At 37.4% G+C, this 24025-nt stretch overlaps 1 long non-coding RNA gene across 1 annotated transcript; it reads right to left on the bottom strand.

Annotated features, from left to right (window-relative positions):
* Positions 1–4140: 4140 nt before the first annotated feature.
* On the bottom strand, positions 4141–8201 carry LOC310894598. The gene is made up of 3 exons (XR_014580035.1): positions 6781–8201; positions 6211–6278; positions 4141–4265 (listed from the first exon to the last, which is right to left on the bottom strand). It is a non-coding gene; the product is annotated as an uncharacterized lncRNA (long non-coding RNA).
* Between the last annotated feature and the right edge of the window lie 15824 nt (positions 8202–24025).

The raw sequence follows: 24025 nt of genomic DNA, 5'->3' as shown, positions 1-24025 counted from the left end.
GAAAAATCTGGAGGAAATGGCTGACAGTAATTTTTAACTACATCCTTCTAGTAAAATCTGTGTTTAATCAGCAAAACCAGGATGATTTGGGGAGTTCACTTGGCACTTCAGTGAGCCTGGGAGAAGCATATTTAAATTACAAAAGCCTACTAAGGCTTGTATGACCAACACCATCTCCGTAAAGGTAAATAACACTTTTCACGACTACACTGATGATAATGGAGGATATCCTTCTTGACAGAGGCAGTTGAAGAATCAAGACTTACGTCTCTCTACAGAAAGAGGTTAGTTTCTGCTAAACGTCTTGTCCAAGATGCGCATAAAGGCTCACTAGGGACTATATATCAATCAGCTACCCTTTATTTCTAAGACAGAGGAAATACAGTAGCTCTTGAGTGGCTTCTTCCTTTTGTTTTATTACTCTCAAGAGAAACTTTTATTTAACTTTGGAAAATGGAAGCATAAAGAAGCTATTAAAGATACAAATAAGCCAGCCACACCACTGCAAACATATAACAGGCAGGCATAAATGGATATACGAACAGTAAAATTAAACATAAATCTAATGGAGAAGGATTTCAAAAGCTTTTTATCTGGGTAAGCATCTAAAGGCTTCAGTGCCTCTTCAACTATCATAACTATCTGTTGCCAGAAAAATCCCCAATTCCTAAAAAAAGTCTTCCTCTATACTCACTGCCACTTTCTTAGGAATGTGAAAAGATACCTATTTCCCAGACAGGGAAAAATGAGTACTCTATCACGGAGCTTTTCTACACTGGAAATTGCAGAAATATTTAAGAAATATCATGCCGCCATTGTTGGCTAGAGATGTGAGGCAGATGCATTACAACAGTATTTTGTGGATATAAAGAAAACCCATGGAAAGAAAATGACAGCAGATATAGTAGGCCTGGTCATGAATAAAATAGCACTAACTTAAGTTGGCAAAAATGCCCACCTACTGGTATTCCACTGAAATCATCACAGAGTAAGTGCACTCTTACATCAGACTATTAACCTCCACAGGAACCAGTTTTAGAATTGAATCCTCACTAAAACAATACAGTTGGTTTCTTCTATTGGTACCATAAATAATGATGGTATTTCCTGTTCTTCCTAAACTAGAGTTAATTTAAGATGATCAGGCAAGTGGAAGTGATATGCAAATTTATCTACTCAACTTTTATCATATACTAAAACCAGCTCAAAAGTTAAAACTGTGAAAAGCTATGCTCACATTTTAGGGAAGATCCGGAAAGAAAGACATAAAAGAATAGAGTTTAGCATACTTGTGTAACTTCACAGATTTTTATTTTTTTTTAAAGGAAATTTTTCTACATTTGCTTTACTTTAAAGATCAAGCAGAATCAGTAAAATTGGTGTAACATAAACGTATGAGAAATCAGACCTTTACTGGTCTCATGTGATATTTATGAGTCTCAAGATGTTGATTTTATATGTCAGGCAAAGTAAAAATTTGACAACAAAGTTGCATTTCTCTTTTGCTTCTTAATTACCACTATATGACCTTGCTCTTATGAGGATTTTTAATGACAAAAAGCAGAAAACTCTGTATACCATATTGGTCCTATATAAACTTTTGTCAAAAAAGCACACTGAACAAGTATTGCCAACAGACCACGACTGTATTGACCAAGACCATGACATTTCACCTACTCCATCATATATATATAACCATATTTTAACTGATGTGGAGTTTTTTCCTTTTTTCTCTCCCTCATTGGTCACTGGGATTATAGTATATAACATAGCATACGATAAAACAAAGACATAATGCCTTCAAATTTTCTGCAGAACTATCTAGTTTCTCTCCACTTGCTCTCAAAAATTCAAATTTAAATACTTGACCCTTTTACCTCAGTAGTATGATATCATATATTAAACTTTTGAAAAACATAATTTCAATTTTCATCAGAATGCTGTAGACCACTCCTGAAGTCCAGTTCTATTAGGAATCTGAAAGCTGTCTGCAGATTAAATTTCTGCAGGCTTGTTTGTTGTTTTTCTCTGTGATTACACATACAATAAAAATAAGAAACTTCCTAAATGAGAGTCCCAGGAACCTGGGAGCCTGACAGTGAGCTTTCTGATCTAGGCAATCAGTAACCCAGTTTGCTCGTAATGCAGTTTGGTAATGAGCGGAGGTTACAACCCAAAAGTCCTTTGGCAACTAGAGTGCAATTTTCAGAAATTAGATCAGAGATGTTAGTTTTGTGAAGGAAAATTGATCTTTTTAATGAAAAATTAAAATATCTATCCTGAAGATATTTTTACAGAAATATCTCTGATTAGAACTAGTATAAAGAAACATCTGAAGTTACTCTAGGAGTTTAATTTCTCTTAAAACAGGGAACTAGCTTTCCACAAAAGGTGTGTGTCAAATACTGAATAATTCTATGTCCCTGTCTTAGCCAAGTCCCATGACTGACTACAGGTCTGTCAACAAGTGACATAAAATAGTGATAGGCCATCCATTGTATGTAAACCTGAAAAACACATAATCTGGGTGATTCTTTGCCCCTCCCCCTCCCCTCTCCCTCCCCGAAAAAAATAATATATATATTATTGAATTAATAATGCAGAATGATTACGAAAGACACATCACTAATAATAGAAAAGTTCTCTGAAATTATAGTACTGAAGTTAAATATCCCAAGAAATTGTGATACATAATTGATGATACCACTCATTAAGTAGTGATAGCCGACAAAGTGAGAGCTCTGGAGCTAGAAATCCACCCTGCAAACATGTCAAGTACATACTTGATTCCTTACTTTAAAGTAATATTGTTCAGAAACTGTTAAAATATACTTAGAATTGAATACTGCAAATCGGATTTATCTATTTTGGAGACAAACCAAAACCAATCAACTCCTCCCTTGCAGTTTTCTCACAAGCACTATTTTTTCATATTCTTCCATTAAAATAATTTAATGCAAGTAAATTAAAAAGATTTTTAAATATTTGTTGAACTTCTGCATCACCACTTGCAGCCTTCAAGGCCTGGCAGATGCATTATCACAGTTTCTCATCCATTTGTGGAACGCTGCCTACCATTATTAGTGCTTAGAAGAAATGTTATATGTTGTTTACATCAGAAAGTGACAGTCTCCATAGTATAGGGATAAAATCATCCTTTTCAGTGCTCAGCTTGATAAGCCTGGGGGCAACAGCTGCTGTCATTTCAGCTGTTTGTCTTTAAACATGTACTTTTTGGTACCTCAAGACGCCATTTCTTCTTCAAGCGGAGCCCAAAGCTCACAAAGTCAGCCTCAAATGTAAAGAATATAAATTCCTAACTGATACTAAACTAAATAACCTCCAGCTAGTTTCATCTGGAGGTAGATGCTAATGTGTCGAATCTAAAATGCAGTCAGTGTCAGTCAGTTTTACATACACGTCACTTTCTATGTTTCAGACTGCTACAGTGTAATCTTGCAATGTCTGTTTCTAGCAATAATATAATTAAAATAAAATAAAATAAAATAAAAATAAAATAAAATAAAATAAATTGAAAAATAAATGTTTAAAATACATAAAGCCTCTGATTATCTGTTCTGCCAGAAGCAGAAAATCTCTTTTATCTGTCATATTTGAATACACAGATCAGTTCCTTATTTCATGTCCAAGCAATTGCTTTCATATTCCTGAAGGCTGTAAAAAAGGATACAATTTTAACCATCCAGCTCTCATCACTGCTAATAATCAGCTCATTTGAACTGGATCCCCCCTGAGGAACATCTAGAATTAATTAGAGCTGATCGAACAGCACAAACTGTAATTTGTTGACGCTTTAGCAAATATATCTTATCAGTTAACTCTATGATAGTGGTAGAGCATGTTATTTGTTTGTAAATACTTGGACAGCTACCATTTTACTTATAAAAATGTTGATGACTGCCGAAGGGCTTGTGAATTTCCACATAACTTGATTAATTTCCATATCAATGATGCATTATATATTATTCCTCATTCATTATTCCTCAACAGTTATTTTCTTATAAGAATTTTGACTGTCTAATGACTGAGCAAACACAGTGCCATGTGATTGAAGGGACGATTCACATAGCAGCAGTATCGAAGAGCAAACAATTAAAGACATAAAGCCCAACAAAATGTCACAAAGAAACGTCTGGACTTTATTATATTTTCACATTGCACTGTCAAGGCAAATTAATGTTGCAGATAACACTCTGTCAGGAACAATTGGGGCTGTTCAGGAGACTCCAAGTTATCGTTCATTCCTGTAACATATAATAACATTTATCAATGTATCATGTCATGCACTGTGCATATATACAGAGAAATGCACATGAAGAGGCTTGGCTTTGGGGACATAAGCTTTTTGTAACTGTTCACAATGCTGTGCTGGGGTGCACAGTCTGACCTACAACACAAGAATAATTGGCTAATAACAGTAATAATGACAAGTACGTAGCTAGTGAGGGTATGTAGAGATGATGGTGTTAATTGTAATCTTTTCTGTAAAATTCAGAATGTATTCATAAGCAATGCTTGGGAGCCTTTAGACTAGCACAGATATTCACAAATATTAAACATTAATATTAGGGATCTGTTGTTCAAGTTGGTCTGTCTTTTCCACATGACAATAAGGATAACAGAAACCTGCTGATAAATTTTCTGTTATTGCACTCAAGACATATGGCTACTTGAGGGGTCGGTAACTGCCTACAGACAGCTGAGAAGCCCTGCTGGTAGCACCAGTGGAAAGATCTTGCAGCATTTTGCATTTAAATAGACTTCTGCTTTCCTCAGAGGTGGCCCTGGCGGAGGCGGTGCGAGGGAACGCCCAAAAGCACTTCTCCTCCCTCACGACTTGCTCACTCCCTTTCTCCCACGGATCACGACAGCCTGCGGGTTCAGAAAGCAACCACACTGACTCTGCTTGCTAAATACTGAAATAATAAATTTGGAGAATCATATAAATTACAGTATCTGCTGGCTGGAACCAATGGACCAGAAAAGGAGGGAGGTAACAATTTTCTGACAGACCATAGATTAATGTCATTGTGCTGTTTAAACTTCATCTGTTCTATGTGCTTCAGAGGTTAAAAAAATTGCAAGCTAAGACAGTAATATCATCTCTCTGTGTTAAAGACACCTATTAGTCATGTCCCAGGCAAATAGGGATTTATGACTCAGACATAATTCTTCCAAATATGCCTGCTGTTCATAAAAGGCAGAGATCTATGACTCAAAAATAACATTGAGACAGGAATAATTTTACACTTCACTTTGCAACATTGACGTTCCTCCAGAACTTATCACAAAATCTCCACATTGTATGAATAGGCACCCGCCAATACTATAGATTTATTGCTACAGCACCCAAATCAGGTGAATTTCTCAGTCAAACAGAAGAGTAGTAAGTTCACACAGAGAAGAAAGATACATGTAGATCTTTGTTTTCTAAACATCCACACTCTGAAGATAAATTAAATTACATATCACATAGCCTCTATAATGGCCTTATTTAAAATCTCCATTTTGTTGAAAGAACTTGCTACTACAATTCAAGTACATTCCCAGGACCATCCCCTAATGAGTCATCCAAATTCTAGATCTGGTTTGGTTCCCCTAGAGGAACATGCATTCTAAGAGCAAAATTGGAAAAGTATATGCCAAGGAAGATAAACAGCTGCTGATTATGTCTGCAATGCAACAGAACATGGGTAAATGCTCTTTCACCAAATTGTTGTAATCAGCCCCCTGTTCCCGGCATGTGACCCTTGTGGGAGCCCCTAGCCACTGGAGACCTGGGCAGAGTGCCGGGATGCAAGGTGACACCTTCCACCTGCTACATCAGCCCTGGTCTGCTTCTCATGCCCTAGCGTGCACACACTTTCATTCACAGGAACCCTTAGTGTTTTCTTAATAGGTTTTTAGTATGGAGAAAAAAAAAAAAAAATCTTTCTAAGTTCACTGCTATCTAATTCAGCTCACACCTTTAGGAGAAGCTTTGCTGCTTTTTAGAACTGGCAAGTTTGCAACTGCTTCAACAACCTGAGAGTAAAGACGACCTGCTAATAAAGACCAGTTTGGGTTCTTCAGGAAACAATGAACCTCATGGATCTACTCCTTCCCCACAAACATGTTTCAATCCCTCTGTTTGGTAAGCACTGACCACTCACATGGGAGACACAACCACACACCTGTTCCCAAGCTTACCTCCAGGCTGTCTGGTGGACTTGATGGATGTGGATAATTGTTACTTTGAGAATTCAAAATATTACTCTCTGATAAAACAGGAAGAAAGGTTAACTTTATGTCCATAAATCAACAGTTATTCTTTAATTTTTCCTCATAAACAGCTGTTCTTTTTAAATAATCTCACTTGTTCAGTTAAGAATCAGAAACACCATGTTGGTGATAAACCACAGACTTTAGGAAAAAAATGGATAAAGCAACACAGAAAAATCTCATGAGGTGACTTAGAGAGTAAATTTTGTTTTTATCTATTTCTTAGTCAAGGTCTTTGGAGTACATCAGCAAACACAACTCTTACAGATTAAATAGGTGAACACCTGCACTGGCAAAAAGCCTATTGAGCCCATTCTTTTATGTAAAACATTCAGGAGTAGATTGATATTTCAGAACTCTAACACCAAAAATAATCCTCATCTGTGACAGTATTTCACAGGTCTGTACTGGTTTTGGACCATAACAAAGGCTACAAATCAGCGAAAGGGCAGAGATCTGCCTTACAATCCAAATTAAACACCTAATTGCAGAGCTCACCGTTGCTGTGCAGATCCCCAAGCTGCCACAGGGCCTTCAGTCACACAAACGGTGATCAGGTGCGTGGCTAAGCGCAGTACACAGCCAAGGCCGAGGCCTGAGGGAGGGAAATGCAACAGCTGCATCGGCTTCCTCCTGTGGCTACTTTCTCCTGCACCTGCCAACAAAATGTGTGCCCGGTGCTAATGGCAACACTCTCCTCTAGCCCCTTGCACAATACCTCAAGACTTGGACTGGGTGAAACCAGATGTGTTTTAACAAGAGGTAATGTAAGGTAAAAATCTAGCAAAGCAGGCCGGCTTCTCCTACCATGAGTTGTGGAGGTCGGTAATGGCTACATGATGTGGGGCACATGTTGACTTTCCCTTTGAAGATCCATCTCAGCGGCCTCTCCAGCATTTGGTGGCCCATCCTGGCCAGGCACCATGGCAGGACCAGGCCGCAGCTGCCAGCAGTTGCTCGGTGTGAGGTGCTGGGGGCGGCCGGGGGGGGGGCCATGGGACCCCTTACCAGCCGGTACCCACCTTATTGCTGCCACCACCTCGCCTGGACATCGCTGAGGGAAAAGGAGGAGAGGGCACAGCCCTGCCGGCCTGCCCTGCTCCTGACACTCCTGGAGCAAGTTTCTTTTCCCCATGAGGTATATATCTTGTCTACTTCTCAGCCCAAGTTAGAAACATAACATTTTTCACAGCTACAATATGGCAGGTGTTTAATTGTCTGAGAGCCCATTGTGGTGCCAGTATACCTGCAGTTTATTGACCAGCGCCCATGCAGACCTGTCCTCAGCAAGGGATGATGATCCAGTAACCACTGCTGGGCTGGGTGTGCCCTCCTGTTCTTCCATAATTTTGTAGGTACAAACATATTCTGCCTATCATCTGGGCTTCCTGCTTACCACTAGCATGGAGGCTAACATACTTCTGTAAAAAAAACAGGAATCAAATTTTAAATTCCCTCACCTGCAATCAGACAACATAATCTGGCAAGTTGCTTGAATTTTTCTCTTTACTAATGTGGTCACATATTTGTTACCATTGCATTTGGAAGTATGTGGTATCAGCTTTTCTCCTAAAATCTCAAGATTATCTTAAAAGTCATGAAAAAAAAAAAAGTATGGCTTTGGGGTTCTGCAGATTTCTTTTTTAGAATGAAAAACAAACCTCAGGATACATTTCGGTTATTATTTCAATTGACCATCTGACTACTTCAGGGCCCAAAAGTAATCTAAAAACTAGCAATGTATTTTCCCATGAAATAACCAATCTGAAAACCTGAATATTTCCTAGAATCATGATTCCAGGGGGGAGGGAATGGTGGGTGTAAAAAAATATATCAAGAGTAACAATACTCCAGAAATAGACAATATTTTTTGTTATTCTTTTTCTCAATTGTTGTACCTTCATTGTCTAGACTTTCCTTTCACAATCAATAACAGAAGTTACAGAAATCTCCTGCTCCTCAAGCAAGAAGAATCACGGAAGGATACTTAGTTTTGTACAACCCTGCTGAAGTGATTCAGAATCCTTAGTCTGTTCTTCAAGGAGCATGAACTTAAAATGTTGCCTTGCTGCAACAAACTGCAACCACACCACATGTTCTGACTTTTTGGTGAACTCTAAGCATTTACTTAAAATCTCTTCAGGGCCTTGCTTTAAAAGAAACAATGGTAAAGCACTGTGGTGTATATGTGCCACAAACTCTGTAACTAGTAATTGCAGATGATAAAATGGAGTGCTGTCCTCCACGCTGTTTAGTACTCACTTACTGAATAGCTTTTGTTTTGTTTGGTTTGGTTTGGTTTGGTTGTTTTGTTTTTCGGCTTACACAGTATTTGTTTCTCTTCAAAGACATTCTTTGTATTCACAGAACTATATTCATTACCTACAAATAAAAATCTAACAATCCTTTCACAGGTTAAAAGAAATAATCAGGTTAGATCAAGGAGTCTAAGTGTTATTTATATGATTTGGCTGTCCTTCTAAATGTTGGTGGTTTTTTTTTTACTACTCAGCAATTTTTTTCTTTTCACAGAGCAACTGAAACTCTGTGCTGCATTTCCTCTGACCACCTCTACTGCGAGACTCCTCTCAGCGTATCTGATGAAGCTACTGCGTAATACTATAAACTGATATGAGTTATTAACCAACCAATTAACCATACAAAGCTATTCAGCCTTCCATCTTGCCTCCAACACTATCTGCTTCCATCTGTTTCTCCTTCCATGCTTTCTGTAGATATTTTTGCTGGTGCATATTACCATAATTTTTAAAAATTAGTGAGAAAAGAAGGAAGAGAGAGAGAAGGGGTTTCTAGAAAAATCCTATACTGAGTACACCAATGGGGGAAAAAAAAAAAAAAAAGGTAGCTTGCCTGTTGCTTGCTTGAGAGGCTTTTATCCAACTCATTTTCTCACTGCAGGGAGAAAGGGAAATTGGCAAGCACTTTTCTGGCAAGTTGATGCAGCCTGACTGCCCTGACTCTCAGTTCTTCTTCTTCCTCCTCCAGGCTGCCTGCCAGATTGTCTCTGCCTTTTCTGAGGAGGCTGGGAATACAGAAAGCTAGGGGAGATTTGGGACTGGGAGCTCCCACTCACTTTTACCTGCCAGCTTAAGAAAAAAATTACAAAGTTTATTAAAATTAGCAAGAGAAAAAAAGATCTGGCAGAATAAAAGCTAATTGTTTTTAAAGTGTCTGAGGCTCTTCTATGACTTCAAAAAACAGCATGCAGATTTACCTGCAGTATAGAAAATATCTGCCTTCTGTGCTTTAGGTTAAAAATACTCCGAAATGTTGGTGTCTTGGGACTACAGTATGCATTCCTTAAGTAAAAAGGAGGAAATACTTGCAAAGGTAAATAAAAAGGCATCTAATAATAATTTGGTATGAATTCAAATGATAAATTAAAAAATCAGTATCCTGACTTTACTGCCAGGTCCCATGTTTTTCACAGAGAAGCAATGAATAACAACATGTTCTGATTTGGAGAGAAGAATAAAAGAACAATGCTTTCTTGAACTGTTCACTAAAGTCATATCTTAATACTTCCTCATGCTTTGTCTATCATGTCAGGGCTATGAACATTTATTTGTTTGAGCTTTTATTTATTCTAGTAATAAAGATAGCTACCTCACATATGGTTTGTTTTCCCATTTGCCAATACAACTCCCCAAAGTAATTTCTGTGTGGCTGTTCTGAATGACTTAATGAATTTAACAAATGTACAAAAAACAAATGGAAACTTTAGGAAATGGTTGGTGGCTAATCAAGCCTTACTTACTCTTCTGATTTCCAACAAATGAGATGTGGAAAGTTCCTAGAGGCAGACCAGATTAGGCAAAAGAATACAGAGTCTGACACAGCAAATGTGGAAGGTTAGTAGTTTTTTCAAGTGAGATTGGATGGAAGAAAGTGGTGGTAGTCAGAGGCTTAAGTCACTGCTGGGATGAATGAAGAAACCAGTCATTTAGCACTCAGATGAAATCTGGAAAGTAGCAGTTCCACCTGGCTCATCCCTGTGTGCTGTCCCCTGTTTGATTTTTCAGGTCATGAGCAGATTCCCTAGACCAGACTTCTGATATTAGCTGTGCAAATGGATAGTGAATTTAAGCACCAGTAAAACATGCACTATATTATAATTTAAAATACCTTTTTCTTGCCATTGTCTTCAGACTGTGAAGCTTCATTAGTGTGCTTGAACACATGTACGCTTTGTATCAAGCTTGCTCCTTAATTTGATGCCTGTTACTATTCAAACTGTAATCCTCTAGAACTGAGTGACAGAGACTGGCTGGTGAGATAGCTGTTGCTCTGAGCTCCTTATGATTATTCTTATTTGCTTGACCTCATAGCCCATATGCAATGATGCTTGGCATGGCACCAGAGTCTTTGTGCATGCTGACCTAAGGGAACCTTTCCAGTTTCAGCGCTGGCTGTACACGATCTGCTCTGTCCAGCTTTCACTTCCCACTGAGGTTATATTGGCACATTGTGGAAACAGCTGTTTCAACTGCTGTCACTCCTTTCCCCTGAGGTTTCTATCAAGTCCACTAAAAATAAAATTAAAAAAAAAAACGGAATAACTTAGCTTACGTCTTCCTTGCTTGATTCCTGAGGTTCATCCCCATGTTCTGATGCTCCCAAGATCCCATGTCCATTTGTCATTCATAAAAACTCTTAAGCAGAATTTCTCTTTTGAAGCTCTTTTAAGCAGAGTTCAACCACAACTCACAAATGTCAATACGTTGCCAACCTTATAGTAAGTATACCAGGAATCAGATTTAAAAGAACTTTTAACCTATGCAACTTTATATGATTTGTGATCCAGCTCCTAGGGAATTGATAACAAACCCAATTACTGTGGCTCACCAAACATGAGCTGAGCTATCCTTCATATCTGTTATATGCTCTCAGCTTGCAACAGATGTGAAGTAACATGGTTTATCTGAACTCTTTTACTATGGGCTAAGCTGTATTTTGCATTTTGAATGAATAGCGTGTATATACACCCTTAGTTCTGTTCATGCCGTATTTCGATTGCAAGTGTGATCATCTAACAGAATAATTATTTGCCACCATGTTAATGAATGGAAAGGGGAGGGAACTCCTGAGTAAGACTTCCCTTGCTCTGAGAAAGAGAAAGCCCTCAGCCAACTCTGCTACATGAGACTCTTGGGGACTGCTGGGCAGCACTTGCCCGTCTCTCTGCTCACCATCTTTCAAGTCTCTTTTGGATGACTGAAAATCCCTGGAGGGAGAGCGAGACTTCCTTGTAAAGGCACTGAGCCTTTTTGTGTACAATAGGGAAGCGAATACAAGGAGTGCATCAGAGAAGAGTCCTGACACATTTCTCGTCAGCCTGCAGCTCCACCACAAATGTTGCTGAGTGTACTGGAGTTCAGATTTATGGCTCTATCCTGAAATTTATTTTTTCTGCCAACAATGGCATGATGAGTGATGGAAGAATATTATTTTTATTCCCATGTAAGAATTATTTCTTTCTGTGCATGCACTTTATATTATTATTATTATTATTGGGCTTTCATGAGACATACTATATTATTGCAGAGGATATAACACATAAAATGTATGTTCATTTATATATAAATATAATATATATATAAACAAATATATACATATATATATATGTATAATATATATATAAACAAATGATTACATAAAATATAATCTAAAATGAGGATGTTAAACTCTCCTGTCTGGTCACTGCAGTCTTGGTTTATATAAGCCATACTATTTCATACAGAGTTTGCTCAAGGCCAATGCAGAAAGAAATTCTTCTCCATTCATCTGCTGTCTAGACAGGCATACTTTTAAAGCTGTACAAGCTGTTGCTGGGTTTCCCTGATAATGACTGCATCAACTTTGTTCCAGAAGAACTGCAGTGAACTTCAGTGACATTTATTACAAGCACAACACCATTCCAAACATCTTCTGAAATTTTAATGAAACACATCACTGATCATCTGTAAGATGATTAAAAAAATGCTAGGTAAACATTTATCTTTAAGCAAGATCTAGCATATGATGAAAATAACATTATGAAAAAGAGACAAAATAAAGCTTGCATGAAGCTTAAAAAAAGTGTTTTGCTGAGTTGTGAATTTCACACCAGCAAACCCAGTATGTTTCCTTCTGGTCTACAGATTTTTCTACGTAACACTCACTTTGAAACGAATATAATGCATATTCAGGTAACATCCACTGTTTAAAGAAAAACCCAACTATTTCTTATCCAAAGCTTAAGTGACAATTTGAAGACATGTAAATCTGTGTGTACTTATGAGAAGTCAGGTAAAAGCAATGAAATTCTAACCCATGCTCACCCCTATTGGCACCTACCATAGAGGTACAGGATGTTAAACACCACAGTTTTAATCTATTCATACAAAAATACCAAATTAAACCTCAGGTATGCACAGCTATGCAAAAAGAAATTGTCTTTATTTTGGTTTATCTGACTTTTTAACCCTACCTGAAGAAAAAAAAAATAATAATTGTTAGCAGCAGTCCTGAAAACACTTAGACAAATAAAAATATTTTTAGTAATTAACATATATGAGAAGTCCACAGTAATGTTAAGAAATGTAATTTACTTTCTTGATCTTAAGTATTTTGTTTGATCAGTCTCTTATTATTTATTTTGCCCCACCTAAAACAAACAAACAAACAAACAAACATCCGTTACACAATTTAAGCCTGATATGTAACTCCTATTTATTTTTATTGAAAGGGTTTGGCATTCTTTGTTTCTCTGTTACCAAGAGTGAAAGCCCTCTAAATTTTCTGAATAAGTATACCACACATCCAACTCCCAGTGACAAGAAGATTGTCAATAAAGTTTTTCCTTATGTATGTCCATTTGACTGTAAACTGAATCCAATAAACATTGTGGTTTTCCTTTAGCTGTAGTGGGCAAGAATTTAAAGAGGTATTCCAAGAGTTACTGTGGTAATTGTTTTAGGTACCACCGGTTTCTAAGAATAACTTTTCAACTTCTTTTTTTTTTCATGAAAAGGAATCTTCCTATGTGCAGTCAATGTAATAGTAGTGATATTTTTGTAATGCTCAGCTTTACACATAATCACTACAGGCAGATTTGAATTAGCAGATACATTTTTGAATGAGATACCAATCTGACTCATCATTCATAATAACATACAACCAGGAAATTCATAGATTCAGTTACTCAGTGTGATTCGACTCAGCAGCTCATGGAATTTGCCTAGCAAATTTCATAAACAGACTTTTCACACACATCATTTTTGATACACTCCATGCAGACTACTTTTTTTTTTTTTTTTTTAACCTATATGATGTTCTATTTCAACCTCTTGTATGCCAGTGGAGCTACACAGAAAGTAAACTTCATAATGGAAATGATTCCAGAGGGAGAAATCTTAAGAGCTTCATAGCATTCTAAGCCTTTGATTAGCATGAATGTTAGCCCTTCCTTAGGGTGGTTTAAATGAACTGTTTATTTATACAATTCACTGTTTACTGGGATATCTTCACAAGATCCTCTATGAATGTGGTCATGTGCTGTAATTTGCTACTTATCAGCCTACTCCCAACAGTGATACTAAAATTCTGCTTCAGCTTCACAAAAAGTTCACACCATCATCTACAGAGATGTAGATAAACCTGAGAAGGGCTACCCCAGGATTATACTGCACAACTAGAGCATGGGTTGAATTTGATTTAAGGAGGGAAGTCCAAAATCTTCATCAAAAAATTACAAAACTTCTCTGTTTTGCACAGAGGATATGTATGTTCAAGGCGCTAAATTACCACAGAGCACTGGTCAAGGCAAAACACTTTGCAGCTGTGAGTGTTCTACTGGAGTTAGCTCTATATGCTTTAATTATCTCGGGCTTCAAACCGTAACAAAAAGAACCAGGAGGTTTCTCCTCCAGAAGAGTTATGTCACATCTGAAATGACTCATTCTGGCTGCAGCAAGTAACACGCTCTACCCCTCAACTGCTAGCACTATAAAGCATTACAAGACAAGAAGACAACTTTCACAAGAATTTTTAAACCAGAAATAGCATGAATCCAAACAGAGCTACAAAAATATATATATATATATGCAAATACGGTTCAAGTTCCATCTGCCTTTATACCAATAGTAATCCATGCACACTGGGGAGTTGGGAGGGGTAGCTGCAGGTTGTCTTTAATTTAAATGTACAGCACCACCTACTGTTAGCATGTATCATTTATACATGAGTACTGCTTTCATGTATTCTATATCATTTCATTTTTTTAGCTGATCTTTCATGGAAGCTTGTTTTGTCTATAGATACCCTGGTAGTACCACTAAGGTTAGGATGATATATCTGAATGAAGCCAAAATATTTTTTGCCAAACAAAATTTGTTTTGATTTAGACAGGATAGGAATGAAGGCAGTGAATGAACTCATGTAATATGTCTATGAAATATTTAATTTGATCTTGAAAATGATCAGAAATACTGATGTTTTCCTGATGGATAAAATAAATAAATAAATAAATAAATGAAAGAAAAGAGAAAACAGTCCCAAGCTTAGATGAGAACTCACTCAAAGGAGTTTTTTCAACATGAATTTTATAGAGAGTAACAGGGCATTTCTAGTGAAATTTGTCTAACGTTCTCTTAAAAATAATATTTGTAAATATTTTTTCTTACAGTTAACACCCGTGATATCTTACTATAACACAATGTCTGACACTTCCAAATTATACCACTTTATTAAAATTGTCATTTAAAATATATTATTTTCTGATGCAAATTAAATTAATATTCATAAACATTCTTTAATGTTAAATACCTACTATGTAACGGGAATAAAAGTTCACTGATACATTTTAAGTTAGTGTTCTTGAAGTGTTGGGCTGTTATTTGAGTTGTGAGCTCTACACAGCAGGAACATCTTTTTATTACGTTTGCTTGGTGACTTCCGTCATGGGACCCTGTCCTGGCCTCAGCTGCATGCCAGGAAACAAAAGTAAAACCAATAATTGTCAAAAAGTATTCAGCCCTAGCAACCCAACTTCCCTAAAACTTCTGAATCAATTCTCCAGGTTAGTTCATAAACCCAGACAAGTAAATCTAAAGAAATCACAACCTTCCCCTTACCATAATGAAGTGTACTGAGAAACCTCTTCGCTTTCCAACCTGTCAGAGAAACAATCCAACAGCCAGGTTATGCACTGATAAACTGATGCTGGCCAAGTAACTTCTCTGGATTAACATCAGATTTTATTATTTTTTGTTCTTCAAGCTTCTTTCTAGAACTCCAGATAGCTAAGAACAGTTCATTCTCTTTGTCAGGTTCTCACAGGAAGGAATTAAACTCAATGAAGCCATGATGGAGTATCTGATAAACCAAATCAAGTCCTGAAAATTTCCACTGAAAGGCATATTTATTTTACTGACTATTGATGTATTTTAGTTGAACCTTTTTTAGTGCCCCCCCATTTTCCTAGTCACTTAAGATTACTACCATCATGACTATCAGGAAATACAATAAAACCCCACTGGAGCTGCAAGAACTGTTTTCTTAGCGTGTGCTCACTGTGAGAGAGAATTGGCAGGATATGAGCTGACCTGTGCCAACCCCATTATTAATTCTTCAGGTAGTGTTGGTAGCTTCAGGCTACTGAAAAATAATTTACTTAGAAAAGTGGTAGAGACTTTTATAAAACCTTACAAGGTGAACGGCCATTTTTAGCTCTAAATACAGACAGTGGCTTCCAGGGATTAAAGAGCAAAAATCTCAAAGCAGCAATTTATTACCTAGTGCTTTGCTAGAGTATATCTTGTGGAATTATATTTATTACTATGCAAGCTTTAAATTTGATTGTTAGGAAACTGCTAATATTTCTTGCCTGCTTTACTAAGTATCCAGATGTTGCCCTCCCCATGAATTGAGGGCTGCACTAGCAAACTTATCAAACTTTGCCACCCAAATGGAATTGCACAACCTGTGGAGACACTGTGAAGTGATGGCACTGATGCACCTTTGACAATTAACAGGGGGAAAACAACAAAAACAAACAAAACCCCCTTCTAACAAAGAAATAAAGCAAACCAGCTATCTAGGCAGTGGAGGAAAATGTGACTTTTTAGGCAATTGGTTCTCCCACAAGAATTTGTGACAGCAATGAAAACAGTTTGGTAGGAATTTTATAAAAGACACTTGAAAGAAGGAAAGATGAGACATTCCAATAGCCATATGCTTGGAAGTGTAAAGCAAAGGTTTTTAAAGTACTGAGTCCTGGAGTATTACAGCAGTGATCACTGTTTTTCACAAGCCATAGAATACTTTTACATTTGAATCTCTAAATATTTGAATATCTTAGAAATAATGTAACTGTGAATTAGTTGCACATAAATATGCACCGAAACTGATAACAACAATTAGCTACCAGAATTAATCAGAGGGAATCCAGGTAAAGTTCAGTGAATATTTTTGACTACATAACATAATGGAAAGTGTATTTAAATAATATCAGATATTGTTTCAGATGCTCAGAATGAAGTCTTTCAGCTTTTCAACTCAAAAAGGTTTTGTTTTTTGTTTTTTTTTTGTTTTGTTTTGTGTTTTTTTTTAAAGATAAATTCACAGTGGAACATAGCATTTGGTTTTGTATTGACACAAAATTCATATTTCATACTAATGTTAACCCCAAGTAACTTTTTCCTGGAATTTCTATAGTGCAGATAACAAATCAAATTATATTTTTCAAGCATCAAAGAGCCATGACATGGACAAAAAACTGGAGGGGGGTGGGGGGGAGCAGCAGCAACGTATTTTCTACGATTTTTGGCTTATTTTCCAGTGAAAATTATATTTAAAAAGATTTGGAAGCCCCTCTAAAACTTGGATGGCAATCCAAAAGGAAACTCCAAACTTTCCGGGAATAATTTTCACTTTCACTTGAAAACAAACAAGAAAAACAAACCACTTTCTTTGTATAAACAAGAACCTTTTTAAAAGACATAGGTCAGGATTCAGCCTCCCTGGTTAACTCCCTCTACTTGTATAATTGGTTCTTCTCCCACTACTGTGTTGCTAATTAAATCTCAGTAGTAACAAACTCCTCAGCATGGATTCTTAGTGTACCTGGTTTCATTTACCAGATTCTTTTTGTGCTTATTTGTCAGTTCCAACTCTGGAGGTTTCCCCAGTTTTGATCTTTTGTTTCTTTTACTATCTGATAGAAGAGAGAAAAAATATCTGCACATTCTATACTTAATACTGCAGATTCTTATAACCAGCTCTGCCTCATATAAAAACACACTCTATTTAGCACAGAAGATTAACCCTGTAGCCACCTTCATGCTAGAGACAATTTCAGTATCTACATCCCAATGAAGGAAAATGATTATAAGAAAAGGCTTGTGCTCTAGGGCAACAGCAATAGAACTTCTTTTAGATTATAAGATCTTAAAACATCTCATAGAATCATAACATATCCTGAGTTGGAAGGGACCCAAGAGGATCACAGAGTCCCACTCCTGGCTCCACACAGGACCACACAAAATCAGACTCTCTGTCTGAGAACACTGTCCAAATGCTTCTTGAACTCCGGCAGGCTCAGTGCTATGATCACCACCCTGGGGAACCTGTTCTAGTGCCCAGCCACCCTCTTGGTGAAGAGCCTTTCCCTCACACCCAGCCTGACCCTCCCCTGTCCCAGCTCCATGCCGTTCCCTCGGGTCCTGTCGCTGTCCCCAGAGAGCAGAGCTCAGCGCCTGCCCCTCCGCTCCCCTCGTGAGGGAGCTGCAGGCCGCCATGAGGCCTCCCCTCAGCCTGCTCTGCTCTGGGCTGAACAAACCAAGGGACCTCAGCCACTCCTTGTACATCTTCCCATCCAGACTCTTCACCATCTTTGTAGCCCTCCTCTGGACACTCTCTAACAGTTTTATGACCTTCTTAGATTGGTGCCCCAAACTGCACACAGTGCTCAAGGTGAGGCCTCACCAGTGCAGAGCAGACTGGGAAAATCCCTTCCTTCTTCTGGCTGGCAGTGCTGTGCCTGATGCACCCCAGGACACAGCTGGCCCTTTGGGCTGCCAGGGCACACTGCTGGCTCACATCCAACTTGCCGTTAACCACAACCCCCAGATCCCTTTATACGGGGCTGCTCTTCAGCCTCTCATCCCCCAGTCTGTACTATGTATAGCCAGGGTTGCCCCTCCCCGGGTGCAGAATCTGGCACTTGCTCTTGTTAACCTTCATATGGTTGGTGATTGCCCAGCCCTCTAACTTGTTAAGAGCTCTCTGCAAGGCCTCTGTACCCTCAGGGGAGTCAACAGCTCCTCCTAATTGAGTGCCATCAGCAAAGTGACTTAGTACACCTTCAAACCCTACATCCAAGTCATTTATGAAAACACTGAAGAGAACTGGCCCTAAAATGGATCCCTGGGGAATCCCCCCTAGTGACTGGCTTCCAGCCAGTCTGCCATCATTTCTTCTCCTTTTTAGATTTCTACAAATTTGCATCTACAGAAAGACAACTGTCATAAAGATAATGCAGCAGAATATAGAGATGTGTCACCATCAGCTTTTTACCAGCCAACAGCATCTGGGATTGTAAGGCTGTATATGGAAAAGTGTTGCCAGCTTGCCAAGGGAGATGGAAGTGACGCTTCCTCTCTGCTCAGCACTGGTAAGACCAGACCTGGAGTGCTGGGTCCAGTTCTGGGGGCCCCAGAACAGGGACATGAAAATACGGGAGATAGTCCAGCCAGCATGCACAAGATGATAAAGGAAATGGAGCATCTTTCATCTCAGGAAAGGATGAGGGAGAGAGGACTGTTCACTCTGGAGAAGAAAAGGCTCAGGGGAGAACTTATCAATGCATATAAATACCTGACTGGAAGGAATGAGTAAGAGGGAACCAGGCTCTTCTCAGTGAGGCTGTGGGACAGGACAAGGAGTGATGGGTACAAACTAAAAAGCACAAAATTCCATCTGAACACAAGAAAATACTTTATTGTTATTATTATTATTTATTTTTTATTATTTTGGAGGTGGTCAGACACTGGAACAGGTTGCCCAGAGAGTTGTAGAGTCTTCTGTGGAGATATTCAAAACACGACTGGACCAGATTCTGGGCAACCTGCTCTATCCAACCATGCTTGAGCAGGGCAGCTAGACTAGATATTCTGAAGAGGTTCCTTCTTACGTAATTGATTCTGTGGTTCTGAGAAGTATAAGCCACTCCAGAACTAAGGCAAGTCTTCCATGAAAATTATCTGAAGCACTGGTTTATGAAGTATGTACGAGAAATAGTGCCAGAGGATTAAAATAGATGCTTCCAGAACTGTGAAACCTATGAAAACTGTACATTTTAATAAATACTAAGTATTCCTCAAGAAATCCTTCAGATCCAAGTATTACTGAAAAGCAAAAGAAAGCCTATCTTCTGAAACATACACAATAATGAAAAACTAAATTGCAAGATAATTTTTAAGCAAACATTTTTTTAAAATACCCAAGCAATTCACAGTAGTCAGGAATCTCATTGTACAAATTTCTGAAGCATTATCACCATAACTGTAAGAGACAACAGCATGGAACAAATGTCTGTGAGTTATTATCTAGAAAGAAATAAAAGCAGCAGAAACCTGATTATGTCAGGGGTATAGCTAAAAGTCTTGCATACATTTTTGGATAGATTTGTTATCTCTAATCATATCTTTGTTGGTGTTCTGGGAAATGTGATTCCTGGTCTTTTTCAAAAGACACATTCTTTCCTCATCATTCAGAGCATGTATACACCCACCACGAATAAATATAAATTGTACTACAAATGAAGCTTCAAAAAGAGGACCTTCATAACATCAAGAGGAACAAGTGACGGTGACTTCTTGGCAAACAAATTTCAAAACATACAACTAGATTGCAAGAGTTCTTGTAAACTTGTCAATATTACTTTTTTTGTTTTTGCTGTTTAACTCAGCAATTCTACCAGTCTTTGAACATTAACAACTGCTCAGAACAACTGCACTTTATCAATCACTTTTTGCTAGACAAGCAAACTTCTGAAAATAATCATTCTTGGTGGTTGCTTATTGGTTCCATCCAACTCAAATTCTGAGAAAGGGGAATATACATGAAACAAACATTCCTATACAACAATTAACTTTCATTCTCTTGTTTCTTTTTCTTTCCTTTTTTTTTCTTTTTTACTTTTTTTCTATTCTTTGAAATTCTTTAAAATTTTCAGACATCATCTCTGTGTATAGTTCAGCAAAAAGAAGCCTAAATTATTGTAGATTAATCTAGATGCTGCTGTAATGTTGCAACAATATTCTTGTTTTGTAGACTACCCCACACACAAATTCTTTCAAAAAAATATATATATATATATTTTTTTTTTAGTTTAACAAATTGCTGGTGAACCCAAGTAGCCATATTCTATGTAACTTGTTTGCAATTTCTATTTGGAATTTAGGCTATTTGAAGCAGGGTCTTTTGTCTTTTTTTTTTCATATTTTTACATAGCAAATATCTATACATAAATAATTCAAAACCTAAAGTTGTGCAACCATCTAAATCATAACTTTCAAGAAACATGAAATATTTTTTTCATGCAAATAAATTGCATTTCAGTGAGTTCTGTTTAAAATTCCTTTTTAATATGAACCTTTAGAGAATGTTTAAAGATGTATTTTCAAAGGTTTTTCTGTCCTCTGTTGACTTTTAAACAAACTAAATATTTAATCGAGATACCAAGGGAGAAAGCCACCTGGGCCATGTAGGCCATTACATTTCATGAAATGTTAAGCGCCAATACATAAGTAGGAAACAAAAATAAGTTTTATTTCTGCCATGGTATATAAACACTTTCTTTTTTTTTTTTTTTTTTACATATGGAAGGGTTTCTAAACTAAACTTACTTTTCAAAAACCTGAATGCCAAGACAGTGGAAAATTTAGAAGCACTGTGTCACTGATCCGGTTTGTATATCTGTAAACTATCCTATGCATTAAAGACCCGTTTATTCTTATCAGGTCAGCCTCAAAACTAGCTATAAAATGATGCAATCTGTTTAGACTGAATGATTCTTAGAAAGCAATAGAGGGTTGAGGTGTTTTTGAAAGTAGATAATGTCCAATAAAGTGTAAGCCGTAAGGAAATACTTCCATTGAACCTACTTGTCAAACAAATATAGTTAAAAAAAAAAATCTTGACACTCCTGGTAGCCACTAAAAATCCTCCCTAAGCTTTAGTATATGATGGATGAAATAACTCTAGATGGGCTTTGTCCTCTCTTACAAAATATTGAAGGAACCTGTATATACAATCAGAATGTTTGCATACCTCAAAGTAAGGCTCGTAGAGGAAGACACAATGAATACTAAGAAAATCTATCCAACACCAACCTTTCCAGTCTCCAGAATAGTGAACACTCTCTCTGACTAACATAAACTGTTATATCATTAATAATTTAATTAGTCCACTTTCTTTTTGGACAACTGTATCCTGGGCTGAATCAAAAGAAGCATAGCCAACAGGTCGAGGGAGGTGATTCTCCCCCCCTCTGCTCTGCTCTTGTGAGGCCCCACCTGGAGCCCTGCGCTCAGCTCAGGGGTCCCCAGTGCAAGGACATGGACCTATTAGAATGTGTCCAGAGGAGGGCCACAAAGATAATCAGAGGGCTGGAGAACCTCTCTGATGAAGACAGGCTGAGGGAGTTGGGGTTGATCAGCCTGGAGAAGAGAAAGCTCCAGGGAGACCTTATAGCAGCCTTCCGGCCTACAGGAAAGCTGGGGAGGGACTCTTTGTTATGGAGTGGAGTGACAGGACAAGGGAGAATGGCTTTAAACTAAAAGAGGGTAGGTTTGCATTAGATATAAGGAAGAAATTCTTCACTATGAGGATGGTAAGGCACTAGAACACATTGCCCAGAGAAACTGTGGATGCCCCATTCCTTGAAGTGTTCAAGGCCAGTCTGGATGGGGCTTTGAGCAATCTGGTCTGGTGGGAGGTGTTCCTGCCCATGGAAGGGGGTTGGAAAGATATGGTCTTTAAGGTCTCTTCCAACCCAAACCATTCTATGATTCTATGATTCCATAGGCTGAAGTTCTGAAAAATGTTATAGACACCTGCCTTGTTTTTCTTCTTGCTATCATCTTTTTATTTCTTTCCAGAATATTAAATCACTGGAATTTGTATACTGCAACTCTATTTTCCACTGGTAAATATTCCAAGACCTATAGGTGCTTTGCATGCATAATAAAGAGATATTGCTCTATATAATTAGGCTAAAATTGCTGTCATCCAGATACAAGGTGCACAGGTTCTTCCCCAACTCTGTTATGAAGTGAAACATAAACTTCAAATCATTTAATACTGCAATATTTACAACTGCACTTTGAAATCAATAATGCTGGCAAACTCATTTGTTAATCAATATTCTCACTAGTATTTCAGCCATATTCCAGTACCATCTAGGTACAGAGTATAAAATCTCAACTACTGCTGTTTCAAAACATATTTAAGAGAAACACAAACACCTCTTTGTTATGCTCTGAAATTAACCTAAACACAGTTTTATTTTAATCTATTTTAGCATAAATTGTTGTTCTAACATGTGCCTCAGCTAACAACACTGATATTAAGTTTTGCCATCAATCTACTGTTTTCAGCAGAACATATTTACATCGTATCTACATATTGATTTAACAAAACTATATCATGAAAACATCAAGAGCCAAACATTTAAAATTTCTTTTTCTTTTAAACAAAGAAAAAAAAGTTCTTTCATATAGCAATTATAGAGTTACATTGTTAACTTTGTCTCAGTAAGACTGAGATGACACAATTTGACGAAAATCAAAACTAACATACCTGAGGGAAAAAAAATACATGGGTACATCTACTTGAAATAAGGGAAGGCAGAAATCACAAAGAAAGAGGAACTTTTATAAAAGAGATGTTCATGGAAAAAGAAAAGTACTCCAAATATTGGATAGTTCATGAAACAGATTACAAAGATCTTTACACAAATGTTTGCTAATTTTTCAAAGACTGCTGAGGAGGAGTTGGGGGAGGGTTGTTTAAAAAGTTAACTCAATAGAGAGCATTAAAACAAAACTGAAGTAAGCATTTCAGAAAATAGTCACACTAGACCTTGCCAGCCTTACTCATGACCCAGTATGATACCCTGACCAGGGGTACCTATGTCTATATATACCTTCATATAAAATCATGTTTTTTCAAGCGTCTGCCACAGTGATTTTTCTTTAACTGGAATGTTGCATTCAGAGAAAATTCTCAGCTTTATTCTTAGTCCAAGTTCTGTCAACATATAAGATTTAGTTTAGAAATTTGTACTACAAGAAACAGTTCTCCTTCATCTCTTTCGTCATACAGCTTTTTAATTAGATCCCAAGTTAATAAACATACTTAATCTCTCTCTCAGCATTCCTCAGGCTGATAATGGCCATGTTATACTGAGATTAAAATGTCTCAAAAGTTTTTAAGTCTTCAGGCTGGAAAGCCTTTGGCAATGCCTTAGAACCACGGACTGCTTCCTGATTCTATTTCCCTTTTTTCATTATTTGATTTTCTTCAGTTTATAAAATATGCAAACTAAATACATTCCCTCAGTACATGAGCAATGAAAACAACACAGTTGGTAATAGCAGTTTTTGAATGCTGACACAAAGCCAATTTACAGGACTTGGCTAACAAAAACAGACATTTCAAAGAACAATTACTTCAAACT

This window comes from Anser anser (assembly GCF_964211835.1).
Source record: "Anser anser genome assembly, chromosome: 2".
Lineage (NCBI taxonomy): Eukaryota > Metazoa > Chordata > Aves > Anseriformes > Anatidae > Anser > Anser anser.
The sequence above is the reverse complement of the archived record's forward strand: the minus strand, read 5'-3'. Positions and strand labels throughout refer to the sequence as shown.